A 27,988-nucleotide genomic window follows, 5' to 3' on the forward strand; every position below is an offset into this window, starting at 1 on the left:
AGAGCCGGTGCCAATGATTAAGAAGAGTATTGTTATTGTTGTTGTTGTGTGTCATGTTCCGCATCTGCTTTGGCTTTTAGTCTCAACATATGTTGTGGAATTTTCTGATATTTTTTTCACAGGCTGTGTTCCAGTGTTTGGTGCCTTCCCGGTTACCACCGCCACTACCAATAATCTTTCATTCCCTACAATCTAAATTCATTTATGTAAGCATGATACTTAAAATTTAAAAAGGTTAGTAGATTCTAAATTGTTTAACATGTTATAGTGGATTCTGGAATGAATATGCTCTAACAGCGAGTGATTATACAAGGTTTTTTTTTTTTTTTTAATTTTTAACTAAAGATAGGGAGACTCGAACCTGCGCCGTTTTAAGTGAATATAAGGAGATTATACCATTTAAGATATAATTCATTGGCAAAGAATTTAGAGTGTGATATCTTATCATATACTCTTTAAGGTAGCGTTTGTTTGCAGAGACTCAGTATTATATTTGTTGAGCTACAGACTGGTACTTAGATTTCTGTCTCTGTCTTCAAAATTTCAGTATTTCAGTACCTCCAAAAAGTAGGGACACTGGAGACAGAAAAATTTAAAGACGGAGACAAAAATTTTAATTATAATTTGTACCTAAATTGCCCCATTCTAATTTTATAATTTCAAAATTACCCTTAATGTAAATCAGGGCTTCTTGATCAACCCTCGTGATTCATCTTCTCATTCTTCTTCGGAACAGCCACTGCAGCCGCTCAAGCATTCTTCTTCAAGAACAGCCACCGCGTCACCGCTGGCTTCGCCACCGCCAGCTAAGTGATTTGCCGCTTGAGAGTTAATCTTCGTAGCCCCCATCTTCTCATCTCCTCTTTTTCTCATTCACAGGAAAATCGAAGAACGAAGCTGCCGCCTCTCTCCGATTGATGTCCACCTCAACCATCAACTCCTCGTCCGAACTGCTCTGACCCAGGTTAGTTTTATACAAATGTTGTTTAATTTACTGATTCCTTTCATCTTTTCCGTCGTGCCTTAATCTTTGGATTTGTTCGTGACCTAGCATTGGGACTTTTCTCTTCTTGTGATAATCAATTTGATATGTGGATTTAACCATTATTTTTGTAATGCTTAAATCAAATTTGTTTGTATTTGAAAGGTGTATTTGTACTCAGAACCTCTTTGCTTAGTTTGTAATTATTTTTGTTAATGGTCTGAAGTAGTAGCATTGAAGTTGAAGAAATTCTTTGCCTGATGTGAATTTGTTCGTGACCTAACTAACCCATTTATTTCAGCTTTATAATTAATGAGTTTATGATGTTTACTTCCTTTTAAGTGCCACTAATTGAATCATTACTCAATTCATTAGCTTAACTACATCTATTTGTTGATTTCATTCTGGATTATACTTTTTTTTTCCAATTTTTTCATGTCTGCGACTACTATTGTTCCATGTCTGCACAGAGCTCTCATTAGCCTAACTCAATTGGATATAATATTTATTTATTTAATGCACCATGTCTTTAATTAGAATGAAATTAATTAGCCAATTAGAACCCATTTTAATAAGTTTCCAGGTCTATGTTTGGTTTCTTATAATAGTTATGGATTAGTGCAGCTTCATACCTCAATAGGTGCAGTTTCTATATAAAACCAAACTCAATTACCCAACCATTAGCCCCTCTATTGATGACTAGCACAAAAGTAGGAGTGATATTTTCGTTGTCCATAAATATAAAACTTATTTAACATACACAAATAACATTTGGTTTATATATTAGAACTATTGCTAGGTAGGCTACAATTCTTAACATATCTAGTTGAGTGGAAGAATGTTTGTTCTCTAAACTGGTAAATGAAATTGTTGAATGTACCTGAAATCATATAAATATGCTTGATATAGCTTAGGTGATAATGACAGCATAGTTATTTGTGTCAAGTGTGAACTACTTCACATTTTAATTATCAAATCTTCTTTTTTTCCTTTTGGAAGAGTTTGATGTGCTTAAAGTACCTAAAAAAGTAACTTTCAGTATATGAAATGAGAGAGAAAAATTGATATTATCATTTTTATTATGTTTCTATTGTATTTCCTATTTAGAGAAGTAAATAGAGTTACATGTCTTTTGATTCCAGTTTCTTATTCTTGTTTTTGGTTTTAAGAAGATATAGCAGATTTTGCATGAAGAAGTGTCAGATTTATTTGAATATTTATGCGTTTTTTTAATGTAATGACTTTGCTAGGAAGAAATGGAGCGGTCGAAAATTATTAAGCGTTGCGTGTGTTTTTATGAAGAGATGAGATCCAAGCATGAAGATTTGATATTGTTCTTTGTGCTTACGTTATTTGTTTACTTTAGGGATAGAAGTAGTGGCCAACTGTCGTTAGGCGGAAGAATGAATAGTAGAATTAGACGTGAGGCTTTAGAGCGTATTGTTGGTGAGGGTGATAGGAATTATATCTGGAAGTTGAGAATGAACACAAATTCCTTTGCTAATTTGTGTGAGTTGCTCGAAGTTCAAGGAGGACTTAAAGAGGATGGTCATGTAAGCTTGCCGGAGCAGGTTGCAACTTTCTTAATTATCTTAGCGCATCACAAAAAAAATCGTAGTCTGTAGGTTAGATTTTGTAGGTCCGGAGAAACAGTTAGTAAGTATTTCAATAAAGTTTTAAAGGCCGTTATACGTATTCAAAGCATTTTGTTTGCCAAGGCTACATCAGTTGAAGAGGATTGTCTTGACCCCACATGGAGAAGGTTTAAGGTAGAGCTTATTCAATGTTGTGTATGATTTTTTTTTACTTGAAGAATTCTATATCTGAGTATCATAACTTTCTATGGATGATAGGGTTGCTTGGGAGCATTAGATGGCACTTATATAGAGGTGACAGTCTCTGAGTCTGAAAAGGCAAGATATCGAACAAGAAAGGGTAAAATATGCACCAATGTCTTAGAAGTGTGTAACCGGGAGATGGGTTTTGTTTATGTACTCAGTGGATGGGAGGGATCGTCACCTGATTCACGGATACTTCGAGATGCAATAACTCGTCGTAATAGTCTTAAGATACCCCACGGTAATTATGTCATCTTTGGATTTAAGCCTATACATATAGCTGGAGTTCACGATAGTTAGGCTTACGTTGTTTGCATTACTTGTCTATAGGTAATTACTATTTAGTTGATGCTGGTTACACAAATGGCCTGGGTTTCTAGCACCGTATAGAGGCACTCGATATCATATTAGAGAGTGGGCCCAAGGAGTACGTGCACCTCGCAATTACCAAGAATATTTTAATAGGGTTCATTCTTCTGCTAGGAATATTATTGAGCGATGCTTTGGTTTGCTGAAGAAGAGGTGGTCAATCTTAAGAAGCCCTAGCTTTTACCCTCTAAAGACACAAACTCAAATAATTATTGCTTATTGTTTGCTACAAAATTTTATTCGAAAGAGTATGGATATAGATCCAAAGGAGCAAGGTAGCATATTGGATGAATTTATGCCTGATGGAGATGAAGCATAGGACGGAATGATTGATGTGGTTGAAAACACGAACGAGTGGACACACTGACGTGACAACATAGCAACTGAAATGTATGAAGAGTGACGAACAAGTCGTATGGAGTAGAAATAGCTTAATTTGTGTTTGAGCAGAATAATGAACATTGTAATCGATTAAGTAGTGAACATTGTAATATCACCATTTTAATTTGTAAGACTTGTTGTAAAGGGAAACATTGTAACAGCAACCTTTTATTTATAATAGCAACTAGTTGTTTGTGGTTTAGGGTGAAATATTTGTATTTGCCTATGCCATGACTTGTGGGTTTTGGTTTATTTGTGGTTATTTGTGTTAATTTATGTTAATTTTGTTAATTTATTTTTTGTTAATTTATGTTAATTTCATTAATTTATTTTAATTTTGTTAATTTGTGTTAATTTATTTTAATTTTGCACAAGGTTAATTATCTTAATTTTGGTAGGTAAAAATGGACAACAAACGCATGTGGACTGATGAAGAGACTAATGCTTTTGTTGACTTCATGGAGGAGTTTGTGGTAGATGGTCAGAGGGCTGATTGTGGTCAATTCAAACCCGGAACATTTGAGAAACTAGCTCTGAAGATGTTGGAGGCCTTTTCCGGGTGTACCCTAACTGCGAAACACTACAAGAATAAGCATAAGCGGTTGAAGGAGAAGTATCAGTACGCTGCTGACATGCTTGGATGCAGTGAATTTGGCTGGAATCATGAAAAATAATGTGTCGAGATTGACAACAAAGATGTCCTTGATGCATGGTTGAAAGTGAGTGTGATTCATATTTTTTAGTTTTTATTAAAGCATATAAGCATTTGGTACCCTTTTAATTACAATGACAAGAAATGGTGATGTTTATAAGAAGAGGATTGGGATAAATAGCTAGCAGAAATTGAGTTGTTTATTCATGTTAATTTTGAAAGTTCTTTTGTTCTATTTCCCTTTCATGCTGTTGTTGCTGTGTGGGAATGGTGAGAGAGATTGATTAATCTAGCTAGTTGGACCTGTGTCATTATTAAATTATTTGGAACTTGATTAATATAACTAATTTGTAACTATAGCTGTGTTATTATTAAAAATAAGAAATAATTGGTGAAAGTATAAGTGGTCAAAAAATGAAATTGGTCAAATTTGTATGTGTATTTGTTTTGGTAACATTGGAATATTTTGCCTAGAGATGTTTGTTAAATTCGGTTTATAATTTCATAGGCATATCCAACTAAGTTCTATAGTCCTGGCAAGCCTTTTCCTCTGTTTCACCAGCTGGAGGGTATATTTGGTAGGGATAGAGCCACGGGAGTAGGTGCAGTTAGTGGCTTTGATGCGGAGAAACAGATTAATGAAGAGACCGAAGACACTACAATTGGATTTGATGACTCTGAGATGTCTCCACAACCAGACATCAACAGAGGGCCAGCAGTGCAAGAACAAGCCTCACATTCTGAAGCTAGCGCGAGTGGAGGAAGCACAAAGCGATATGAGAGGAAGAGAAAGCAAGATGATCTTTTAGAAAGGATGGCTAACCATATCCAGCAATCTTCTGCTGACCAAAGAAAGAATGCCCAACTACTTGCTGATGTCATTGTTTGTGTGAACGAGAAGTTTAAGGTCGGTGAGAAGCTTACACAGCTTGGGTTCGATGATGAAGAGGTGGTGAAGGCAGTTCTGAAGTTTGCTGAGAGTCCGAATGTGTATGCACACTTCTGGGGCTTGTCAGATTCACAGAAAATTGTCCTTCTGCGTTCCATTATCTGAAGTTGACTGTTGATCAATGACGAACGGACTTTTGTGTGGTCTAAAATTTTATAAAAATAATCACGTTGTAGGTATAGTTTCTAAACCAACTAAAATCCTTTTGTACAAAAGTTTTGGTTGTCACAAGTAACAAACCCCTAATAAAATTGATAACCGAAGTATTGAAACCTCGGGTCGTCTCTCAAGGAATTGCAGGGAAGTATGATTTATTATTGGTTATGAAATTGTATCTTTTTGGGGTTTTTGAAATAGGGAACAAGGAAATAAATTGGCAAGGAAGTAAATTAATAACTAGAAAAACTCTTGGCAATGTATGAGAACTGAAAATCCCATCCTACTTATCCTTATCAGGTGTGATGAAAATTGGCTTTTACTCCCACTTAGTTAACCCTTACTAAATAAAGGAAAGTCAAGTGGACTAATTAATTTGATTCCTCAAGTCCTAGTCAACTCCTATGGAAATACTAGCTTTAGAGGGATCCAAATCAATTAGCAAATTCTAATTTTTGATTAACAACTGAGTTTAACAACTCAAGTGTTACCAATTACTCAACCAAAGCCAAAAGAAAAAAATCTACTCGAATAAAAATGTCTTGAAAATAATAAAAGGGAACATGGTAATTAAAATTCAATTGGAAATAATTAAACAGATAATAGATTTAAATGGAAAAGTACTCTTTGAATTAATAATTTAAATGAACATTGAACCTGGAATTGAGAAGAAGAAATCCTAAAATTAAGAGAAATTATAAATCCTAAATCCTAAGAGAGAGGAGAGAGCCTCTCTCTCTAGAAAACTACATCTAAAACCTAAGATTGTGAGTTATGAATGTTGTATTAATAAATTGATTGATTCCCCCACTTTATAGCCTCTAATATGTGTTTTCTGGGCCGAAAAATGGGTCAAAAAATAGCCCAGAAATCGCCCTCAACAATTTCTGATACGTCCAGCACGCGACAAAGTCACGCGTGAGCGTCGTCCACACGTGAGTGTGGATTGGATTTTTGCCAGGTCACATGTGCGCGTGATTCACGCGTGCGCATCGCTTATCTTTGGGGAAGATATGGTAAATTATATATCATTGCGAAGCCCCGGATGTTAGCTTTCCAACGTAACTAGAACCGCCTCATTTGGACCTCTGTAGCTCAAGTTATGGTCGATTTAGTACCGGAGGTCAGGCTGGACAGCTTTAGCAGTTCCTTCAGTTTCTTGTATTCCTTCCACTTTTGCATGCTTCCTTTCCATCCTCTAAACCATTCCTGCCTTATAAACCCTGAAATCACTTAACACACATATCACGGCATCGAATGGTAAAGGGGAATTAATTTTTGGTAATTTGGGAAGCAAGTTTCCAATTATAGAACAAAATTAGGAAAGAAAATATAAAACCATGCAATTTATATGAATAAGTGAGTAAAGAATTGATAAAAACCACTCAATTAAACACAAGATAAACCATAAAATAGTGGTTTATCAATCGACACTTGTTATATGGATTTGGCTTAGGGTATTAAGTTTTTCACTATAGGGATAGCTTATTTTGTGAGATGGTTATATTTTACATGGTTTAACGTACAAACTTATATTTGGTATACATTTGGCTGTATATTTTGGTATTGCCTTTATCTTGGTCTGTATTGAATATGTTTTGTTGGCTTAGTACAATATTTTTAGTAGTGTGGTATTGCCTTTATTTTGGTCTGAATTGAGTAGGTTTTGTTGGTTTAGTACAATATTTTTGGTATCCTAACTCCCATGGTCTGTATTTTTGGTGTCATAACTCCCATGGCCATCTAACTAACTTCTCAGAAATGATTTAACTAAACTAGATTAACTATTTCAGCTATCACAACTAACAACTTTCTTCAGCAATAAAATGCATCATACATGCGAATTTGACTAAAAATAAGTGTATACACATACTGAAACATGTACTCATTTTATATTTAAAAAAATTTATACAATTTGTCGCTTGCCTATTTCAATTCAAAGGTCACACTACAACTTAAATTGCTGAGTTATCACATCTTTACATTCGAACATCTTACAATTATAATAGTTGTACATTAATTACATGGAAAAACATTTGAAAAGGGTGACTTGATCTAGTAACTCCATTCAATCTGATTTGATACAAAGGTGAGTCCATCAGTACCCTCGTCTTCAGTAACAGAGTATCAAACATGGATGCCACCAATTTTTCCCTCTTCAAGGAACAATATGGATGTTCAAAGATAATACACATATATGTGATGACAAGTCATCTTAGGCTAGTTTCACAAGCCTTTTTTAGTCATTTTTACTTAGTTTTCATGCATTTTTAGGGCAATAAGTAAGGGTTTGAATGAGAATTTCATGATTGTCTTGATTCAATCAAACATTGTTAATTTTATGCATTATCATGAGATTTATTCAAGATTTATTTGATTATTATGAATGATGCAAAATTTTATGATTTTAGCAAGGCTTTGATTGCATGTTTGATTGATGACAGATAAAAAGATGCAAGGAAAAAACAGAGAAAGAAGCAGGGCAGAGGAACGCTACGTTCGTTTGAAGAGCGCTACGTTCTCTAGCGACGCACACGCGTAGAATAAGGATTTTGGAAGATCCACGCGTACGCGTGCATGACGCGTACGCGTGGGTGTGATTAACGTTCATTACAAAAGAGCGCTACGTTCTCCACCAATGAGCGCCTGCGACACTTTCAAAATTTGGATTGAAAATTTGCTACCGACACGTACGCGTGCCTGACGCGTACGCGTGGGAGTGGTGTTTGAGAAGAATCACGTGAACGTGTGAACCAGGCAGAAGCGTGGAAGTGGCAATTTTGAAGGCCACGCGTACGCGTAGGTGATGCGTACGCGTGGGGAGCGTTCTTGGCAAGAACACTACGTTCTCAAAGTGAACGCTACCAGGGGATGCGTGGGCGTGCATCACGCGTATGCGTGACATGGGCTACAGAGAGAAACGACGTGTACGCGTAAGTGATGCGTACGCGTTGATAGTGCAAAAATGAAGAACGACGTGCACGCGTGGAAGACGCGTACGCGTGGGTGCCTGAGCGCTACTCTCTCTTTGAGAACGCTACGTTCTCCTGAAGCTTAATTGAAGCACCAATACAGACTTTTTCTGACCCACTTCAACAAAGGACAAAAAGCCCACTCCAAGTACTTGATGACTGAATTGGAAAGTGTATAAATAGAGGAGAATTTGATTCATTAAGGAGGCTGGCTGGCAGATCTGGAAGGCCAGTAAGGCAGAGACCCCAATTGGGGAATTCTGCACAAATTTTCTTTGTATTTCCTTTTCTACACTTTCCTACAATTCTTCTGTCTTCTGTTTTGATTTGAGCAATGATAAACTAAACCCCAGATTCATTAGGGGGAGGAGCTCTATTGTAATCATTATGAATCAATGAAATTCTTCTTTTTCTCAATCCGTTTGGGTAGCTATATGATATCTTCTGTTTTGATTGTGAATCATTCACTTCGGAAGGGGGTTTAATTCAATTGAATGTGGGTGTGAGCCTCAGAAGGGGAATCACCTACATTAGAATTGAAGCTCTATCCTTCACAATTCTCTTGATCAACACTATTCAGGAGGACTTGAGATCTTGAGAATTTGTGTGGCTTATGGATAAGAGAATGTTCTCTAACTCTTCTCATGACAATTAAATCAAGGAATTGGCAAGATTGATTGTGATTAGAGAGATTGGATTGCCATGGAATTGGGATCCAATCAATTTCAATCCGCCATAGATCTACTCATATGATTGAGAAAGGAGTTGAGACTCAATTGGTTCATGATGGATTATGATATCTCCAATCCCTGATGAATTGTTTTCTTTGATTTTCTACATTTTAGATCTCTCTGATTTCACTTCAATTTGAATTGTTCATTTCTATTTTGAGTTCCAGCACCCAATTTCCTTTATAATTCATGCAATTTAAGTTTCTTTGCCATTTAAGTTTCTGTACTTCTACTTTCCTGCACTTTAAGATTCAGCTATTTACATTCCTTGCAATTTAAGATTCAGTCCTTTTAATTTCTTGCACTCTACGTTTCAGTTATTTAAGCTTCCTGCCATTTACTTTCCAAGCTCTTTACATTCTGTACTTTACTTTTCCAGCAATTTGCATTCTGTTAGTCACTTTTCAATCAAATTATCAACTGTCAGCTTAACTAAATTTATCACCCAACTAAAGTTTCTTGATCTATCAATCCTTGTGGGATCGACCTCACTCTCGTGAGTTTTACTACTTGATGCGACCCGGTATACTTGCCGGTTAGTTTGTGTGGAATCGATTTTTCCTCATCAAGTTTTTGACGCCGTTGCCGGGGATTGATTTAGATTGACAATGATTAATTAGGTGATAATCTAGATTAAGTATTTTTCTTTGTTTTTGTTAAGCCTACTAACTACTTGTGATTTTGTTTCTACTAACCGTAATTTCACTCTAGCAATAGAGTGCTTTGTTTTTATTTCTGGTTTGTTTGTGTTGTATGCCAAGAGAGAGAAGAGGTGAATCCACCTCTTTTGATTTCGAACCAGAGAGAACCTTCTTGAGGCTAAGAAGAGAAGCAAGAGGGAAGGGGATGATTGGAGAAGAAGAATCAGAAGAGGGAGACCAAGAGATGGAGGGTAATCTCCCTAATCCACTAGAGGAGGTAGCCAACAACAATGGCCCACCTCCAAGGAGAGTTCTAGCCTCTTACACCTTCCTCAACCCAAGAAACTGTGGGAGCAGTATACTCACTCCTAATGTTCATGCAAATAACTTTGAGTTGAAGCCTTAACTTATCACTTTGGTGCAGAACAATTGTTCCTATAGAGGAGGTCCCCTTGAAGACCCGAATCAACACTTATCCGTCTTCCTGAGGATATGTGAAACAGTCAAGACAAATGGTGTGCATCCGAATATCTACACATTGCTGCTATTTCCATTCTCTTTGAGGGATAAGGCATCTCAATGGTTGGAGACATTTCCCAAAGAAAGCATCAATACTTGGGATGATTTGGTGAGCAAATTCTTGGCTAAGTTCTATCCACCCCAGAGAATCATAAGATTAAAGACAGAAGTGCAAACATTCACTCAAATGGATGGAGAATCACTGTACGAGGCATGAGAGAGATACAAAGCCTTGATCAGGAAATGTCCACCTGAAATGTTTAGTGAATAGGACAGACTTCAAAATTTTTATGAGGGCTTGACTCTAAAAGCTCAAGAGTCCCTGGATTACTCTGTAGGAGGTTCACTACAGCTAATGAAGACAGCTGAAGAAGCTCAGAATCTAATAGACACTGTGACCAACAATCAATACTTTTATGCTCATCAAAGGCAATGCCAACCAGCTCCCAAGAAAGGTGTCTTGGAGCTTGAAGGTGTAGACACTATCTTGGCACAAAACAAACAGATGCATAAACAAATTCAGCAACAAATGGAGATGATGGCCAAGAGAATTGATGGATTGCAATTTGCTGCAGTGAATACACAAAGCCAATCTCAAATCTCACATGGATGGAAGCAATCTGAAGAAGGTTTTGGGACATTCAATTATGAGTAACAAGGCCCTGAGCAGGTGCAATACATGAATAACACCTCAAGTTCGTTCCAACATAACTTCCATGGTGATGCACACAATCCATCCTGGATGACTCATTCTAACTAGAGGTGGGGTGAGTACCAGAATCAAGGACAAAGGGACTTCAACTCTAACAGCTTTTGCAACACAAACAAGCACAACCAACCCCCCACTAACAACAACCATTACACACAATCAGAAAACACCTCCCCAACATCTCAAACAACTTCCACCAACAACTATCACATCCCACACAGCCACATCCAGAATCTCAAAGGATCTCCAACTTGGAAATGTTGATGGAGAAACTCATAAAAACTCAAGAGATGGCCAGGAAACATCAAGAAGCAGCAAGAAAAGATCAAGCCATAACAAGCAAAAATCAAGAAGCTTCAATCAGAAATCTTGAGAGACAAATGGAACAAATGGCTAAACAAATCACAAAGATAGATGAGAAGCAAGCAAATGCCTTCCCTTGTGCCACTGAAGACAACCCAAGAGACAAAGAAAAAGCTACAAAATGCGAGGAGTGTAAAGCAATCACAGTGGGAAGTGGGAAGACTATGAAAAAAGAAGCCATCATTCAGGAAGAACACAACATAGAAGTTCCACAAGAAGAGACAGAGGAGAGAAGTGAAGAGGATCAGAAAACCAAAAATGCACAAATCTCAAAGGGAGACAAGAACATCTTTGAAGCACAGCTACAAGAGAAGAAGGAAGGGGTGAAGCCATATGTCTCCAAACTTCCATGCCCTCAAAGGTTCAAGAAAGAAAACGAGGATAAGCAATACTCAAAATTTCTGGACATATTCAAGACACTCGGCATCAATATCTCGTTCTTAGAAGCACTTGAACAAATGCTATTATATGCCAAATTTATGAAAAAAGTGCTAACAAAGAAAAGATCCTTGAAAGAAGGACAAATTGTTGAAATTGACAATGGAGTGTAGTGCTATTCTCCAAAGAGGTTTACCAGAGAAGAAGGATGATCCTGGACATTTTTATATACCCTGCACCATAGGAAACATAACTATTGAAAAATCATTCTGTGACCTGGGTGCAAGCATAAATTTGATGCCTCTGTCTCTCATGAAGAAACTTCAAATTCTTGAGCTGAAATCCACTCGAATAGCTTTCCAAATGGCTGACAAATCCATTAAGCAAGCACTGAGAGTTGTGGAGAATGTGCTGGTAAAAGTGGGAAAATTATTTCTCCTAACTGACTTTGTCATCCTAGATATGGAAGAGGACCCTAACACTCCCATCATTCTGGGGAGGCCTTTCTTAGCTACGGGCAGAGCATTGATAGATGTTGAAAAAGGGTAATTATTGCTAAGAGTGCATGATGAGCACCTAGCATTTCATGTCTTCAAAACCCTACATGAGCCCACTCAAGAAGAAGAATGCATGAAGGATAAGGCCAGAGATCATAGCTTAAAGGAGGCATTTAAGGAGTTAACTCCAAGGCTTCTAAACCCATGCTTGAAAGAAGTAGAAAAGGTGCAATAGACCAAAGAAGTCAAGGAGAAACTAGATCCAAAACCCCCAGATAAGATCCCTAACAAGAAGCCTCCAACGAGCACTACGTTCTCCACCAAAAGAGCGTTACGTTCTCCACCAACGATCGCCTGCGACACTTTCAAAGTTTGGATTGAAAATTTGCCACCGACGCGTACGTGTGCCTGATGCGTACGCGTGAGAGTGGTGTTTGAGAAGAATCACACGAACGCGTGAACCAGGCAGAAGCGTGGAAGTGGCACTTTTGATGGCCACGCATATGCGTAGATGACGTGTACGCGTGGGGAGCGTTCTTGGCAAGAATACTACGTTCTCAAAGTGAACGCTACTAGGGGACGCGTAGGCGTGCATCACGTGTACGCGTGATGTGGGCTACAGAGAGAAACGACGTGCACGTGTAAGTGACGCGTACGCGTCGATAGTGCAAAAATGAAGAACGACGCGCACGCGTAGAAGACGCGTACACGTGGGTGCCTGAGCGCTACGCTCTCTTTGAGAACGCTACGTTCTCCTGAAGCTTAATTGAAGCACCAATACAGACTTATTCTGACCCACTTCAACAAAGAACAAAAAGTCCACTCCAAGTACTTGATGACTGAACTGGAAAGTGTATAAATAGAGGATAATTTGATTCATTAAGGAGGCTGGCTGGCAGATCTGGAAGGCCAGTAAGGCAGAGACCCCAATTGGGGAATTCTGCACAAATTTTCTTTGTATTTCCTTTTCTACACTTTCCTACAATTCTTCTGTCTTCTGTTTTGATTTGAGCAATGATAAACTAAACCCCAAATTCATTAGGGGGAGGAGCTCTATTATAATCATTATGAATCAATGAAATTCTTCTTTTTCTCAATCCGTTTGGGTAGTTATAGGATATCTTCTGTTTTGATTGTGAATCATTCACTCTGGAAGGGGGTTTAATTCAATTGAATGTAGGTGTGAGCCTCGGAAGGGGAATCACCTACATTAGAATTGAAGCTCTATCCTTCACAATTCTCTTGATCAACACTATTCAGGAGGACTTGAGATCTTGAGAATTTGTGTGGCTTATGGATAAGAGAATGTGCTCTAACTCTTCTCATGACAATTAAATCAAGGAATTGGCAAGATTGATTGTGATTAGAGAGATTGGATTGCCAAGGAATTGGGATCCAATCAATTTCAATACGCCATAGATCTACTCATATGATTGAGAAAGGAGTTGAGACTCAATTGGTTCATGATGGATTATGATATCTCCAATCCCTGATGAATCGTTTTCTTTGATTTTCTACATTTTAGATCTCTCTGATTTCACTTCAATTTGAATTGTTCATTTCTGTTTTGAGTCCCAGCACCCAATTCCCTTTATAATTCATGCAATTTAAGTTTCCTTGCCATTTAAGTTTCTGTACTTCTACTTTCCTGCACTTTAAGATTCAGCTATTTACAATCCTTGCAATTTAAGATTCAGTCCTTTTAATTTCTTGCACTCTACGTTTCAGTTATTTAAGCTTCCTGCCATTTACTTTCCAAGCTCTTTACATTCTGTACTTTACTTTTCCAGCAATTTGCATTCTGTTAGTCACTTTTCAATCAAATTATCAACTGTCAGCTTAACTAAATTTATCACCCAACTAAAGTTTCTTGATCTATCAATCCTTGTGGGATCGACCTCACTCTCGTGAGTTTTACTGCTTGATGCGACCCGGTATACTTGCCGGTTAGTTTGTGTGGAATCGATTTTTCCTCATCAATATGTGATATGCAACTGTTTGAGCATAGTATTACTAACACTATAAAATGGATCAGAAACTAGGCTTTATATGAAGTGTCTTCAAGCAATAGCCTCCTTTGCTCTCTTCTTATTGAAGATTGATCATTAGTAGGTTCGTTGAAAAGATCAACGCTTCTAAAAAAAGATCCCTGTAGCACTAATTACCATTAACCATAGTCAAGCAAATACTTAGAACATTCTTCAAGGAATTAGTAGTATTATCCATGATGATGTCAATGGATATATTATTATCTAGTGGAATTAGGAGGTTGGTGTGGTTAACAATAACCAAAACAACTTGCACCTTTGATCTCTATAGCGATAACATGCACATCAAGTTTAGGAGAACAAATTTAACACCTCAGGTTAAGTAACAAAGAGTAACTACAACTTGGTAACTTCTTTTTTTAATGATTTATAGTTTCCCAAATTGAAATGAGGGATTCACAAATCAGAAATAAGGGATTCACAAATCAGAAAATCAGGGATTCAAAAATGCTATACGAAATTATCAATTTTGAACTTCATAAAATTAACAAGTAAATAAGATAAATTGACAAAAGATACCATGTCCGCTGAGAGAGAAAGAACGGAGACCAGAGAAACAGCTCCGAAACGGTGGCGACGCAAACCACAGGCGCGCAAACGGCAGCAAAGTCATAAACCTTAGGGAGCAACTAGCGCCACGAATGTGAACCGATGGAGATGCGCCGTCGTCGTTCGGACCCTTGGAGGTGCTACCGGCGATGGAGGATTCCTTCACCGGAAAGGAGAGGAGAAAGGGCAGAGGAGAGGATAAAGGGGGTTAGGGTTGCTTGCTAAGAAAAATGAAATTGAATTTGGGGGTTAGGGCCCTTAATTAAAATTAAGGGCATTTTTGTAATTTTAAAATTTTAGTCCCTATTTTTATTTCAAACCAAACAGGATACTGAGACATAAATCAGTCTTGTACAATTCTACACCAAACACAATACTGAATTGGATTTCTGTCTCTGTCTCTCTGTCTCTGTCTCTTGGTCTCTGTCTTGCAAACAAACACTACCTAAGTAAAGGATTCGATGGTCCCAGGACGTTTGGACCATTAAATGGTCCCATAATAAAACATATTTTTTAAGTTTTTTAATAACTGCTAAATAGTCTTTATCTAATTTTAATTACAAATTAATCCCTTATATATTATTTAATTATAAAATCTATTTTTTATTTTATAAATCATTATTTTATCATTCATCTATCATAATAAAAAAAAAACAATAACGAATTAGGTCTTCCATTAATCGTAATAATTTTTTGGCAATCATAATCGATTAAAATTTATCTTTGATCCGTTACATTCGTATAGGATTGTGAAATCGTGTTTCTTATAAAATTAATCGATTGGATTAATAAAACAATCGATAGAATTTCAGATTTTTCATAATTCAATCTATTGGAATTCAAGTTTCCACAAAACAATCGATTGAATATTGGACGATAGTATGATTTTCTCAAATTTCAATTAATTGTAACTTTTACACAATCGATTGAACGATGATTAGAATGTGGATTTTTTCTAATTCAATCGATTGTTCATGTTACCCAATCGATTGAAGGCTTCAAAGCAATATGAGGTCTCACAATTCAATCGATTGGTTGTGTTACCCAATTGATTTAAGTCTTCAAAGCAATATGGATTTTCACAATTCAATCGATTGGTTGTATTATCCAATCGATTGAATTGTGCACTACGTTATATGTTACACCGTTCTCAATTTTCCTACTCGTGTTTATAAATTATTATTTTATTATCCATCTATCTTATCTTTAAAATTCTATCTTCAATTTTTAAGTTTTTATTTTGATTTAGATACTCTAATCTTATCTTTTCTTTAATATTAAGGTTATACATTGGTGAATGCAGAACTTTCACCCTCAATCCTAGCTCTTTTTGCTTTTTTAGTTCTGGCCATTTTGGGATATTAGTTCGATGGGTTTTGTAAGGATTTGAATGATGATTAATAATATGTATGTAGTTTGGAGTGGATGTTGATGAGATTGGAGAAGAAGAAGAGAGAATTTTTGTGGATTTAGAGAAAGAAGAGAGGTTATGCAGAAATGAAGTTGTAAAATTTATAAAGGGGAGGGAGGCTGAACATGGATGGTTATGAGGCTTAATATATAGTGCATATCAAAATTTAATCGATTGTATTATCATACCAATCGATTAAATGCAGGAAAAAACCTTATTCACATCACATTTAAATAGATTGAATGCTCATACCAATCGATTGAACTGGAAAATACCATTAGTCGCGTACAAACTTCAATCGATTGTATTATCATACCAATCGATTAAACTTTCATATATCATTCTAATAAATAATAGCGTAAGTCAATCGATTGGGTAACAGAACCAATCGATTGAATTAACTCAACCCAGATTGCTTTGATGATTTCAATTGATTGGGTAATATGACTAATCGATTGAATAGGAAAAATCCCATATGCCTTGCAAAATTCAATCGATTGTGTATCAATTCCAATCGATTGAATTTCTAACAAACACGATTTTTCCAATCCAATACGTATGTAACGGATCAATGATAAAATTATGATCGATTAAGTTTTAATTTATACATAAATTAGAATACAAACATAAAATTCAGACAATATCAAACAACATAAAATTATTTATTAGTGAAAATCAAAGTGCCTTTATTAAAGAAAGACTAATAGGTGATAATATCCTAGTTGCTAATAATGCATGCACCACTTTAAAACTAAGGAGTATGGAAGGGAGGAAATGGCATTCAAAGTTGACACGAGTAAGGCCTACGACAGAGTGGAGTGAAATTTTGTATGATACATTATGGAGAAATTGGATTTTTGTTCAAAGTGAATTCGGTGGACGAAGAAATGTGTTTCTTCAATTTCTTATTTTGTTATTGTGGATGGAGCACCAACTGATTTCTTTAAACCAAGTAGAGGACTCCGACAAGGAGATCCTCTTTCACCATTCTTATTTTTTAAGGCTTGTCCTATTTGCTCCACAAAGGAGAATAGAATAATATAGTGCAAGGACTCAGATTGAATAATAGATGCCCCTCCATTTCACACCTACTCTTTGCGAACGACTCATTACTCTTTTGCAAGGCCACGAAGCTAAACTATGACAATTTGTTGCGAATCCTAGAACAGTATGACAACATGAGTGGACAGAAAATAAATTTGAGCAAATCTGATGTCTTCTTCAGCAAGAACACCTCCAACAAATTCGGACTATTTTGGCTGATACATCAGGAGTCCCAAATATTGGCACTCCAGGCAAAGATTTGGGGCTGCCATCTATATTCAACAGGTCTAAGAACAAAAACCTTCTCTTTTATTAAAGATAAGGTAGGAAAGAAATGGGCGCATTAAAAAAGAACATTCTTATCCATTAGTGAAAGCGAGATACTTATAAAGGCAGTAGAATTAGTAATTCCAGTATATGCTTTTGCTGTTTTAAATTACCCGACTCACTACTGGAGGAATTATATAGGATGATGATGTAATTTTGGTGGAGACAAAATACTACTAAAAAGAGAATCCACTGGATCAGTTGGGATATCATGAGCCGAGACAAAAAAAATGGAGGATTAGGCTTCAAAGATCTCAAGGCTTTCAACTTGACAATGCTAGGCAAATAGGGCGGCTTCTCACAAACACTCATACACTCTTTTACGAAATCTATAAAAATAAGTATTTCAGGTACTCATCATTCTTGGAAGCAAAAGCAGGTAACAGACCTCGTGAGTTTGGCAGAGCTTCTTAGAGGGTAGAAAACTACTAGAAAAAAGAGTAAAATAAAGCATAACAGCACAAAGTTCAGTTAAGACTAAGCAAGACCCCCTGGTTTGGAGACCAGGCTCCATTCAGAATCCCAAATGGTGAATTCAATGATGATATTATCTGGGTGCGACAACTCATTACAGGGAATGGAGACTGGAACCTCAACTGCTCAGCCGCAACTTTAGTACTGAAATAGCTTAGCAAATCCAACAAATTCCTATCATACAAGAGCTGGAATCAATGAAATGGACACTTCACAATTCTGGTGCTTACTCAGTCAACTCTGGATACAATATGGCATACCAATTTTTTCATCCCGTGGATAATCTCCATGAATGCCTTCAAGACAAGACCCTGTAGCAAAGTATTTGGAAACTTCAGTGTCAATCAAAGATCAAAACATTTGTTGGAAGCTGATACATGATGGGTTACCAGTAATGCATAATTTGAATAGAAGAATACCTCACATCGTCAAGACTTGTCCAATCTGTCAAAGCCATCCAAAAACCCCTCTCCACGCTACAGTGTTTTGCTTCGCAATGATGAACGCATGGAACAGCTTCAATTTAGCGAGTATAATACCTAGAGATCCAACAATGGCAACATGAAATTGGTGAAAACAAACTATGGGTATGTTGAAGAACTAACCAAATTTCAAAGAAAAATGTTCAAAAATGGCTTACCTATTGTGGCAATCATGGCTAGCTAGGAATGCCTTTATTTTTTAGAAAAAGAGAATATGCATTGAGAAAATTCTGTCTCAAGCTTCTCAAGCAACAGAGAAATTCAAAAGGTTTCAGAGAGCTTGTCTCATTGGTCTCAATACAGAAGGTTGAAGAAGAACTGTGTAGCTATTTCTCTTTCCACTTAACAACAACGTGCTTTTTCTTTTTTACTTCTCATTTTTTCTTGCTTCTATTTTCCTTTACTTCAAGCTTCTGAAAACTTTTTCTTAGTTTACTATTCTTTTTTTGTCTTTTGAAAAACCCCAACATAGATGTATTGACTTACATTTGTTTTCTTTTTTTAATGAAATAAAATACCATGTCTTTGAAGAAAAAAACAGGAAATTACAAAAAAAAACCTAATATCTCATCACGACAAATTTAACACCATAATTAAGAAATTGAAACATTAGATATAAATGAGTCTTTAATCTTTATTCTTGATCACTTTCCAACTCTTTATCGTCATTAAAAGTTTGAAAATCAAGATTTAAAGCTTAAAATCAAAAGAGATAGAAATTAACAAATTAATTAATATTATATAAAAAAATTAACATAAATGAGATTAAATAATATATCACTTTTAGTCCCTAAAGCTATCCACAATTAACTTTGGCCACACATCAAAGCTTCAATTATATTTTCTTTGAATTTTTTTCAATGAAAAAAAATTACACGGTCGTTTGTGTTAAAAGCAAATTCAGAAGCAACAGTGGATACCATAATAGTATATATATCTTTGACTATTGGTGGACGAAATTGTGATTACACTTTGATTATGTAAAATTCATTGCTCTTTCTTTCCTTGGCAATGGCGCCAAAAACATGATGCCAATACCATGGTTCACAACTTCGCACAACTAACCAGCAAGTGCACTGGGTCGTCCAAGTAATACCTTACGTGAGTAAGGGTCGAATCCCACGGAGATTGTTGGTATGAAGCAAGCTATAGTCACCTTGTAAATCTCAGTCAGGCAGATATAAAATAGTAATGGGGTTTTCGAAATGTAGTAATAGAAGAAGGATAGAAATACTTATGTAATTCATTGGTTAGAATTTCAGATAAGCGTGTAGAGATGCTTTCGTTCCTCTGAACCTCTGCTTTCCTGCTATCTTCATCCAATCAATCTTACTCCTTTCTATGGCTGGCTTTATGTAAGGATGTCACCGGTGCCAATGGCTACTTTCGATCTCTCTCGGGAAAATGATCCAAATGCTCTGTCACAGCACGGCTAATCGTCTGGAGGCATCACCTTTGTCGTTGGTTGCATCCTATTCCTCCCTGTGAAAATGGTCCGATGCGCTGTCACTCCATGGCTAATCATCTGGAGGTTCTCGATCATACTGGAATAGGATTTACTATCCTTTTGCGTCTGTCACTACGCCCAGCACTCGCGAGTTTGAAGCTCGTCACAGTCATTCAATCCCAGAATCCTACTCGGAATACCACGGACACGGTTTAGACTTTCCGGATTCTCATGAATGCCGCCATCAATCTAGCTTATACCACGAAGATCCCAATATCTCGGACTCGGTCCCCTGTATTAGTAATCTAAGAGATACTCGTTCAATCGAAGGTAGAACGGGAGTGGTTGTCAGGCATGCGTTCATAGGGAATGATGATGATTGTCACATTCATCACATTCAGGTTGAAGTGCGAATGAATATCTTAGAAGTGGAATAAGTTGAATTGAATAGAAAACAGTAGTACTTTGCATTAATCTTTGAGGAACAGCAGAGCTCCACACCTTAATCTATGGAGTGTAGAAGCTCTACCGTTGAAAATACATAAGTGAAGGTCCAGGCATGGCCGAGAGGCCAGCCCTCAAAACGTGATCAATAGATCAAAAGATAATCCAAAGATGTCTAATACAATAGGAAAAATGTCCTATTTATAATAAACTAGCTACTAGGGTTTACAGAAATAAGTAATTGATGCATAAATCTACTTCCGGGGCCCACTTGGTGTGTACTTGGGCTGAGCTTGAGTGTTACACATGTAGCTTGAGTGTTACACATGTAGAGGTCATTCCTGGAGTTGAACGCCAGTTTTGGTGCCAGTTTGGGCATTGAACTCCACTTTGCAACTTGTTTCTGGCGCTGGACGCCAGAATTGGGCAGAGAACTGGCGTTAAACGCCAGTTTGCGTCATCTAAACTTGGACAAAGTATGGACTATTATACATTTCTGAAAAGCCCTGGATGTCTACTTTCCAACGCAATTGAAAGCGCGCCATTTCGAGTTCTGTAGCTCCAGAAAATCCACTTTGAGTGCAGGGAGATCAGAATCCAACAGCATCAGCAGTCCTTCTTCAACCTCTGAATCTGATTTTTGCTCAAGTCCCTCAATTTCAGTCAGAAAATACCTGAAATCACAGAAAAATACCCAAAATCATAGTAAAGTCCAGAAATGTGAATTTAACATAAAAACTAATGAAAACATCCCTAAAAGTAACTAGATTCTACTAAAAACATACTAAAAACAATGCGAAAAAGCGTATAAATTATCCGCTCATCAACTATTTTTGCAAAAACTTTAAACTCAACTGATTGTTCTTCTACCATTTCAACACATTAAAATTAAGATCATTTGGAGGATGAATTTTCTCCTCAAAATCATGATCAAACTCAACATTCACGTATGAATACCTTATCAATTTTCTTCTTATAAGATACATCATATAATCATCACTTCTAAATATACCCACATTTTCACTTTCTTCAACTTCTTTTGTACCATGTGATACATTATCAAAATTCATTTTTTGATTGTATTCATTAACCAACTCATTATACAACTGGTGAATTCTGTCAATTTGTTTAGAACATTTTATTGGATCTGAATATATTTTTTCAAATTGATACTCAACTTTAACCATCTTGGACCTAAGATCTAAAACAACAATAATACCCATAATGCCATGAATTTTATCCTAATACTTTTTAAATTTTTTCTTCATGCTAGATGCCATATTAGCAATTAATGAATTAGCAAAAATTTCTCATTTATTAAATGACACTTTTATTCTACAAACCAAAGTAAAATAAAAATTGGCAGTTGGAAATTTAGTTCTAAAAAATAAATGAGTAACATTATAAAATAACTTCAATTTATCACATATTTTCTTGACAAGTTTTCACTCCTCATTACTTAGTACAATTTTATAGTGGGATTCTTTCTGTCTTAACCTATATACAACAAACAAAATTATCTTTAATAGTACCAAAAGAGTACAAAAAGAGCACATGTTTATCTTTAATAGAATAGCTCTACCTAATTCTAGGAAGTAGAAACTACTAACTATGATTAATTAAAATAATAACTATTAATACTAACTATGCTTTTTTTTATTGGATATTGGCTATGGATAGCTGGTAACATTTATTTACTAATTTTTTGTTCTTGAAAATCATAGAAACTATATTTGTAAAATGCCAAAAATTATGAGAAGCTTATAGTTTCACATGCCAGTGGAAGTAAAAGCAATGCTAGAAGAGCAACTCAGATGGTAATTTTTTTATTATGCCGAGTACTGTTATACTATTTTCATAAAATTAGCGTTTATGATTAAATTTGTAATTACCTTTAATATTCTATTTATTGTATTAGGAGAAAAATTAGAAAGGCATGTATGTCAAAGCGAGGTTATTGTATCAACTTTGCTAAAGAAAGATGTGAGTTATGTAAACAGGGAAGGACAACGATTAGCCGTGAGTGTCTGAATTTTTTTATATGGCTGTATATTTTTTGAATGCATTAATTATGTGAATACTCTACTCCAATGCGAATGCACATTTGTTTCTAGGAAAATAATTACAGAGCATTTGCCTCAAGATCAAGAGCGTGCTGCCACTGAAAGTATTTATTCAAAAGTCTTGACTCATTCAGATGATGTGATTGGAAAAGTCTGTGGTCCTGAGAATAGTAAGTGAGTACCTGGTTTTAGTAATGGTACATATCCCCGTGGTTTTGGTAAGTCAATGCGCATTTTTGGAGTTACAAATTGAGGAGGTTCTAGCAGTGCATCGCAACAGCATGTCGCAGATTCAGAGAGGCAACTTCAAGAAGCTAAAAATCAAGCAGCAACTTTTCACAGAATTTTTACTACAGAAGTACGGTGATGAAGTACCTATCTTGTGTCACACACTCAGTCGGATTGATGCACCTCATGTCTTGTTATTTTAATCTTAATTTATATTTAGTTTACACGGTTATTAGAGATAATTTTATTTTTTGTCGTATAGAATTATAGAACTTAGTTTATTTTATTTTTTAACTATTTATATGAACAATGCATATTCTTTACTATTAATAAAAAGGAATTTTAGCCACGGATTTATATGTTGTTAAATAATCCATCAATATTGGCCATGGAAAAAAGCGTAAAAAAAATTCGACCTGCCAAATATTTTTCGTACATATTTTCATTTTGCCACAGAAAAAATCATGGCTACATAACCAGCAATGTTTAGCCACAAAAAAATGTGACAAAAAAATCAGCCTACCAATATTAGCCACGAAAAAAATGTGGCAAAATTATATTTTTTGGTTACATTGTTGTCATTTAGCCATGGTTTAGAGTGTGGACAATAATGTAAAAATCGTGTCTATTCAAATGTTTTCACGGGTCACAAAAGTTCGGCTAACAGGCCAAAAACCGTGGCTAAATAGAAATACATTGTTCTTGTTAGCCACGGGTATTTATTCGTTGTTAATGTGTCATCGCCACAGTTTTTCTTGTCTTTAGCCACGATTTTTTTCGTAGCTAAATTCGATTAAGTATTTAAACCTTTAAATTTTTAGATTTATTGGTTCAATCTAGATTGATTTTTCAAAACCTTTTTTATTTATATATTAGAATAAAATGATAGTTAGATCTCAAAGATTTGACCTTAGACTAATTAGTTTTTGAAGAAAAATAGGTACCAATTAGGTCATCTACAATAACAAACGGTGGATATGTATGTCCCTCCGTTGGATAATGCAAATGAAATAAAGTTGCTCATGTATTTTGTTGGTTACTGCCACATGATTATGAAAATGATGTAGTTTTGGATAGTGAAGCATTTATTATCTTTTGAATTTCTATATAACATTTATCAACTGCTATCTATTTATCAAAAATTCTATCGAAAAACTCCAAAAGTTGTTATTTATGTGACAAAGGCAATATATACCTTACCCAATCGAGTAGGGTTGCATACCCAACCCGATCGGGGGTAGAGTTGCATACCGACCCAATGGGTATAGTAGAGTACAGTGTTGAATTTAGGGTATACCCTACCTTACCATACCTTATTCTATCTTGCTTGCATCACTAATATATTATATAATGTATATTTAAAAAGGAAAAACTACCATTTGTACCCATAAACTTTACAAACGCTGACAAAAGTACCCATAAAAGACGGAAAGTGACTTTGTACCGATGAAAGATTGGGTCCGTCTGTCGACAGTACTCGGACGTCATTATCTCGTTTGCTCCATTAACTTAAAGGTCAGCATGGCACGTTAAGTGCTTACCTAGCTATGAGACAGCAATCTGATGTGTCCAAGCATGTTGTTATCGTTATAACTCATTTCCCTAATTTATCCTCAATTGTTTTCCAAATTTAAAATTGGAAACCCTAGAATGTCTAGGAGAAGCAGAGGTAATCATTGTTCTTCGAATAGAAGCATCAAGGAAGAAGGGACTTCGTCTTCCAAGAGGAGTAAAGAGAAGAGTGTGTCTAGGAGATGCTTTTGCGGACAGGGTATGGTGTTGCTACAATTTGAAACCTTAACAAATCCTGGGAGATGGTTCGTTAGGTGTCATCTATGGAAGGTAAGTCTTTTTAATTTTGTGCTTCTGTTTAGGTTAACTTATTGTGAACGATTTTTTATTCCTCCCTTTCACGCTACAGACAATGGATTGCAAGTATTTTGTATGGGTGGATGAGATTGACGGAGGCTGGGAGGGATTGGCAAGAGCCCTTGTTAGAAAAAAATCAAGATAGCTGATGTGCTACCCATGAGGTCAATGTCACTGGACAAAGAAGAGAGATTCAAGAGAATAATGTGAAGATTTGTTAAAGATGGAGAAGCTCTAGGGTGAAATTAGAACTATTAGGTCATGTATTATAACAATTTTCTTTAGTTTGTTGATTTGTGTAGGCTTGAATCTGCTCCAATTAATCAATATGTAATTGTGCATATGGTGTATGTTGTCCTGGGGTCTTTTATGGCTATTTGATTTTAATGATGATGAACTTCAAAACTCTGTTAATATCTTCACTTGTTGTGGAATATTCAAGTTGTATTATAAAATTAATGCCCATGATTGTTAATATATTTGATATCTACGATATTGGATGTAACACAATTTGATAAAACAAAACATATAAATGTCGTGAATTGACAAATCTAGCCGACAATCTGGTATTGTATACTAAATAACGAAAATGTAACCTGAAAATAGAACTAAATAAAAGACATTCATTTCATATGCTATAATAAACCTTGAAATAATTTTAACATAAGCATTTATCAACAAAAGCCTCAAAACAAGTCTATGAGTTTGATATGAAAGTAGCAAATCCAAACTACCTAAAAGTACCAATACAAACCATGAACATGAAATCATCAGGTAATGCAATATAAGCACTAGGCATAATTTACAAAAAAAATCATAGTACCAGAGTTTTAAAGCTCTCATTACAGTACGTCCTTGATCAAAAAACAAAGTCACACTAGAAAATTCTATTTATTGGGTGTGGAGTTGTTGCTACCACTAGAACCCCATTGTTGTTGCCACTTGAAGATGCTCCTGTTGGTGGGCGAAACCTAGGTACTGGCCATCTACCTGCTGTTTGAATTGTGGATGGTGGAGTTGGCATGAATTGCATAAATCTTGTAGTGGTCCCTTGACTTGCACCATGCATTGTTTGTCTGGTAACTCTTAGAGGAGGTTGGTTAGTTAGTGGTGTAGACCTAACAAGAGAAGGTTGTGGTGTGGTAGGCGTTATGGGAGTAGGTTGTGGTGGGGCAGGTCTGAGGGGAGAAGGTTGTGACGGTGGTAGCCTCTTAACGTTTCTCCTCCTAATTGATCGCTTGGACATGGTTGGCTTCATGATAGGATAGGTCTAGGTGGCACATGTGCAGTAGAGGACCTGAAAGGTGGAGGTCTTACTGCCATAGGTTCTTCAGAAGGGTTCACAGAGTTCACCACATCAACATTCAGCCGTGTAGGATAATTGCATTAAGTCAAATGTTTAATGCAAGATAAATTCATTTTTATGCCAATAGGTGGAAGAAGAGAGTGAATACAAAAAACTTACATTAGATGAATTTGAAGTTGATGCTTTAGCATCTGCAGCCTTCAAAGTCTCTTCCCAATACATCTCTTGCTCCCTGACAGCATCCTCATCAAGATCATCAACAACCATACCTTTTTTGGTCATCCTCATCACTTGCAATGCTGTGGAGGTCCTCTGACTCATAGCAGTGAACACCAGGTTCATCATCTGAGTATTACCCAATACCTAAATGAATAAATCATCAATAAACATAATCAGTTTATAACATTATCCAACACCCAATTTTTTTTAAGATTAAGAAGATGTGAATAAAACATAAAAAAAAATAAACAAACCATAACAATACACCTACTATTTTTCCAAATTTTTTAAATTGAAACACAACCCCCATAGTGACAAACTCTATGCGATAAGTGAAATGAAAAAACCCTAACTTCAGTGAAAGAAAAAATTGGTAACTAAATTGAGAAATTGGGCACAAGCACTATAGGAAGATGACTTACCCCTCACTGTGGGAGTGATGATTGTCTTTTAATCGTCTTGACACACCCACGCCACGAAAGGATCACCACCGGACCACCATTGTGGATTTTGGAGTGGCCGCCTTCAACCTTCAGATCAGTTTTGTTGGAACCCAGTAGGTGGTTCACGTCTCTCTCTGCTAGGTAGGGGTGGCAAATGGGCTTAAACCCGCCGGGCCGGCCCGCGTAACCCGCCAAAAAAGGCGGGTCGAGCTGAAAAATTAGGACAGCCAAATAGCAAAAGCCCGCCTAACCTGCACCGCTTAAACCGCGGGTTTCCCCGCTGAGTTTAGTGTTTTTTTAGTGAGGGGGTATTTTTATAATTTTTTGGCCAAAACCTAACTTCTCCCAACCTAACTTACAAGAGTATGAAGATAAAAATTGAGTGGTTTGGATTATGTTTATGTTATTTTGGAGACAATATTTATAATTATGTTTTAAATTATGTATATTTTGCTTTGGAGAGAATATTTATACTTATGTTTTGGATGAAAACTTGGTTTATAATTATGTTTATTAGATATTTATAATTACAAAGATTTTGATGTTTAGGAATATAAAAAATATAATTTTTATGCCTTTAGAAACTATAATTTATTAATATGATTGTGAAATTATATATATTATTTTGTAGTTAATAGCAACAAAAAAAAAAAGAGGAGCTTTGGCGGGATTAGTCCGCCAGCCCGCAGTTAGGTGGGACGGGGTGGGATTCTAGGACCGTCTCACTAGGCGGAGCGGGACGGGCTTCCCCGCTTGCCACCTCTATTGCTAAGGTATACAGAAAAGTGGTGAGGAAGAAGATGGAATGGCACGAAGTAACCTCTAACTTCTCTCTCTCCCTTTTCTATATCCACCTGGAAGTTCTTAAAAAATTAAAAATTAAAAATCAAAAGCCAAGTAAGCACTTAATGTGACATGTTGGCCTTTAAGTTAACGGAGCAAACGAGTTAATGACGTCTGGCCTTTCATAGGTACAAAATCACTTTTCGTCTTTTATGGGTACTTTTGTTAGCGTTCGTAAAGTTCATGGGTACAAATGGTAGTTTTTCCTATTTAAAAATTATATTTGTTGTGAAGGAGGTGAGTATTAAATTTAAAGATTTTTTCTTTGTAAAATTTTAAAGTAACTACTAAACTAATTATTTAAATTATTTATTTAATACATTTATTTTTTTATAAAATTAACATAAAATAAAAATAAAATTCATATATCACAATTTCACAAACCACCAAGTAAATTCAAAAAATCCTAAATTAATTTGGCCATTTCTCAAATTCTCTTTACTTAAAAACTGTAAGTTCTTTCTCTTTCCTCCATCGTTGCAACTCTAAGTTCTTCTTATATTAAACTGTATATGAAGATGATGATGTAACTTTTGAATTGATAGAAGAGTAATGTTGCTAAAATTTGGAGTTAGAAAAATAGTGACAAGATATTTATTTTTGTTTGTATTATTTTAATTTTATTAAAAATTTAATGATTATATTATTTGTAAT

At 35.9% G+C, this 27,988-nt stretch overlaps 2 long non-coding RNA genes across 2 annotated transcripts; one reads left to right on the forward strand and one right to left on the reverse strand.

The window, feature by feature from the left end:
- Positions 2,085-3,728, forward strand: LOC110264882. Its single transcript, XR_002351186.1, has 3 exons — positions 2,085-2,751; positions 2,836-3,061; positions 3,151-3,728. It is a non-coding gene; the product is annotated as an uncharacterized LOC110264882 (long non-coding RNA).
- On the reverse strand, positions 18,178-19,017 carry LOC110264883. The gene is made up of 3 exons (XR_002351187.1): positions 18,631-19,017; positions 18,410-18,529; positions 18,178-18,301 (listed from the first exon to the last, which is right to left on the reverse strand). It is a non-coding gene; the product is annotated as an uncharacterized LOC110264883 (long non-coding RNA).

Source organism: Arachis ipaensis, chromosome B07, assembly GCF_000816755.2.
Source record: "Arachis ipaensis cultivar K30076 chromosome B07, Araip1.1, whole genome shotgun sequence".
Taxonomy (NCBI): domain Eukaryota; kingdom Viridiplantae; phylum Streptophyta; class Magnoliopsida; order Fabales; family Fabaceae; genus Arachis; species Arachis ipaensis.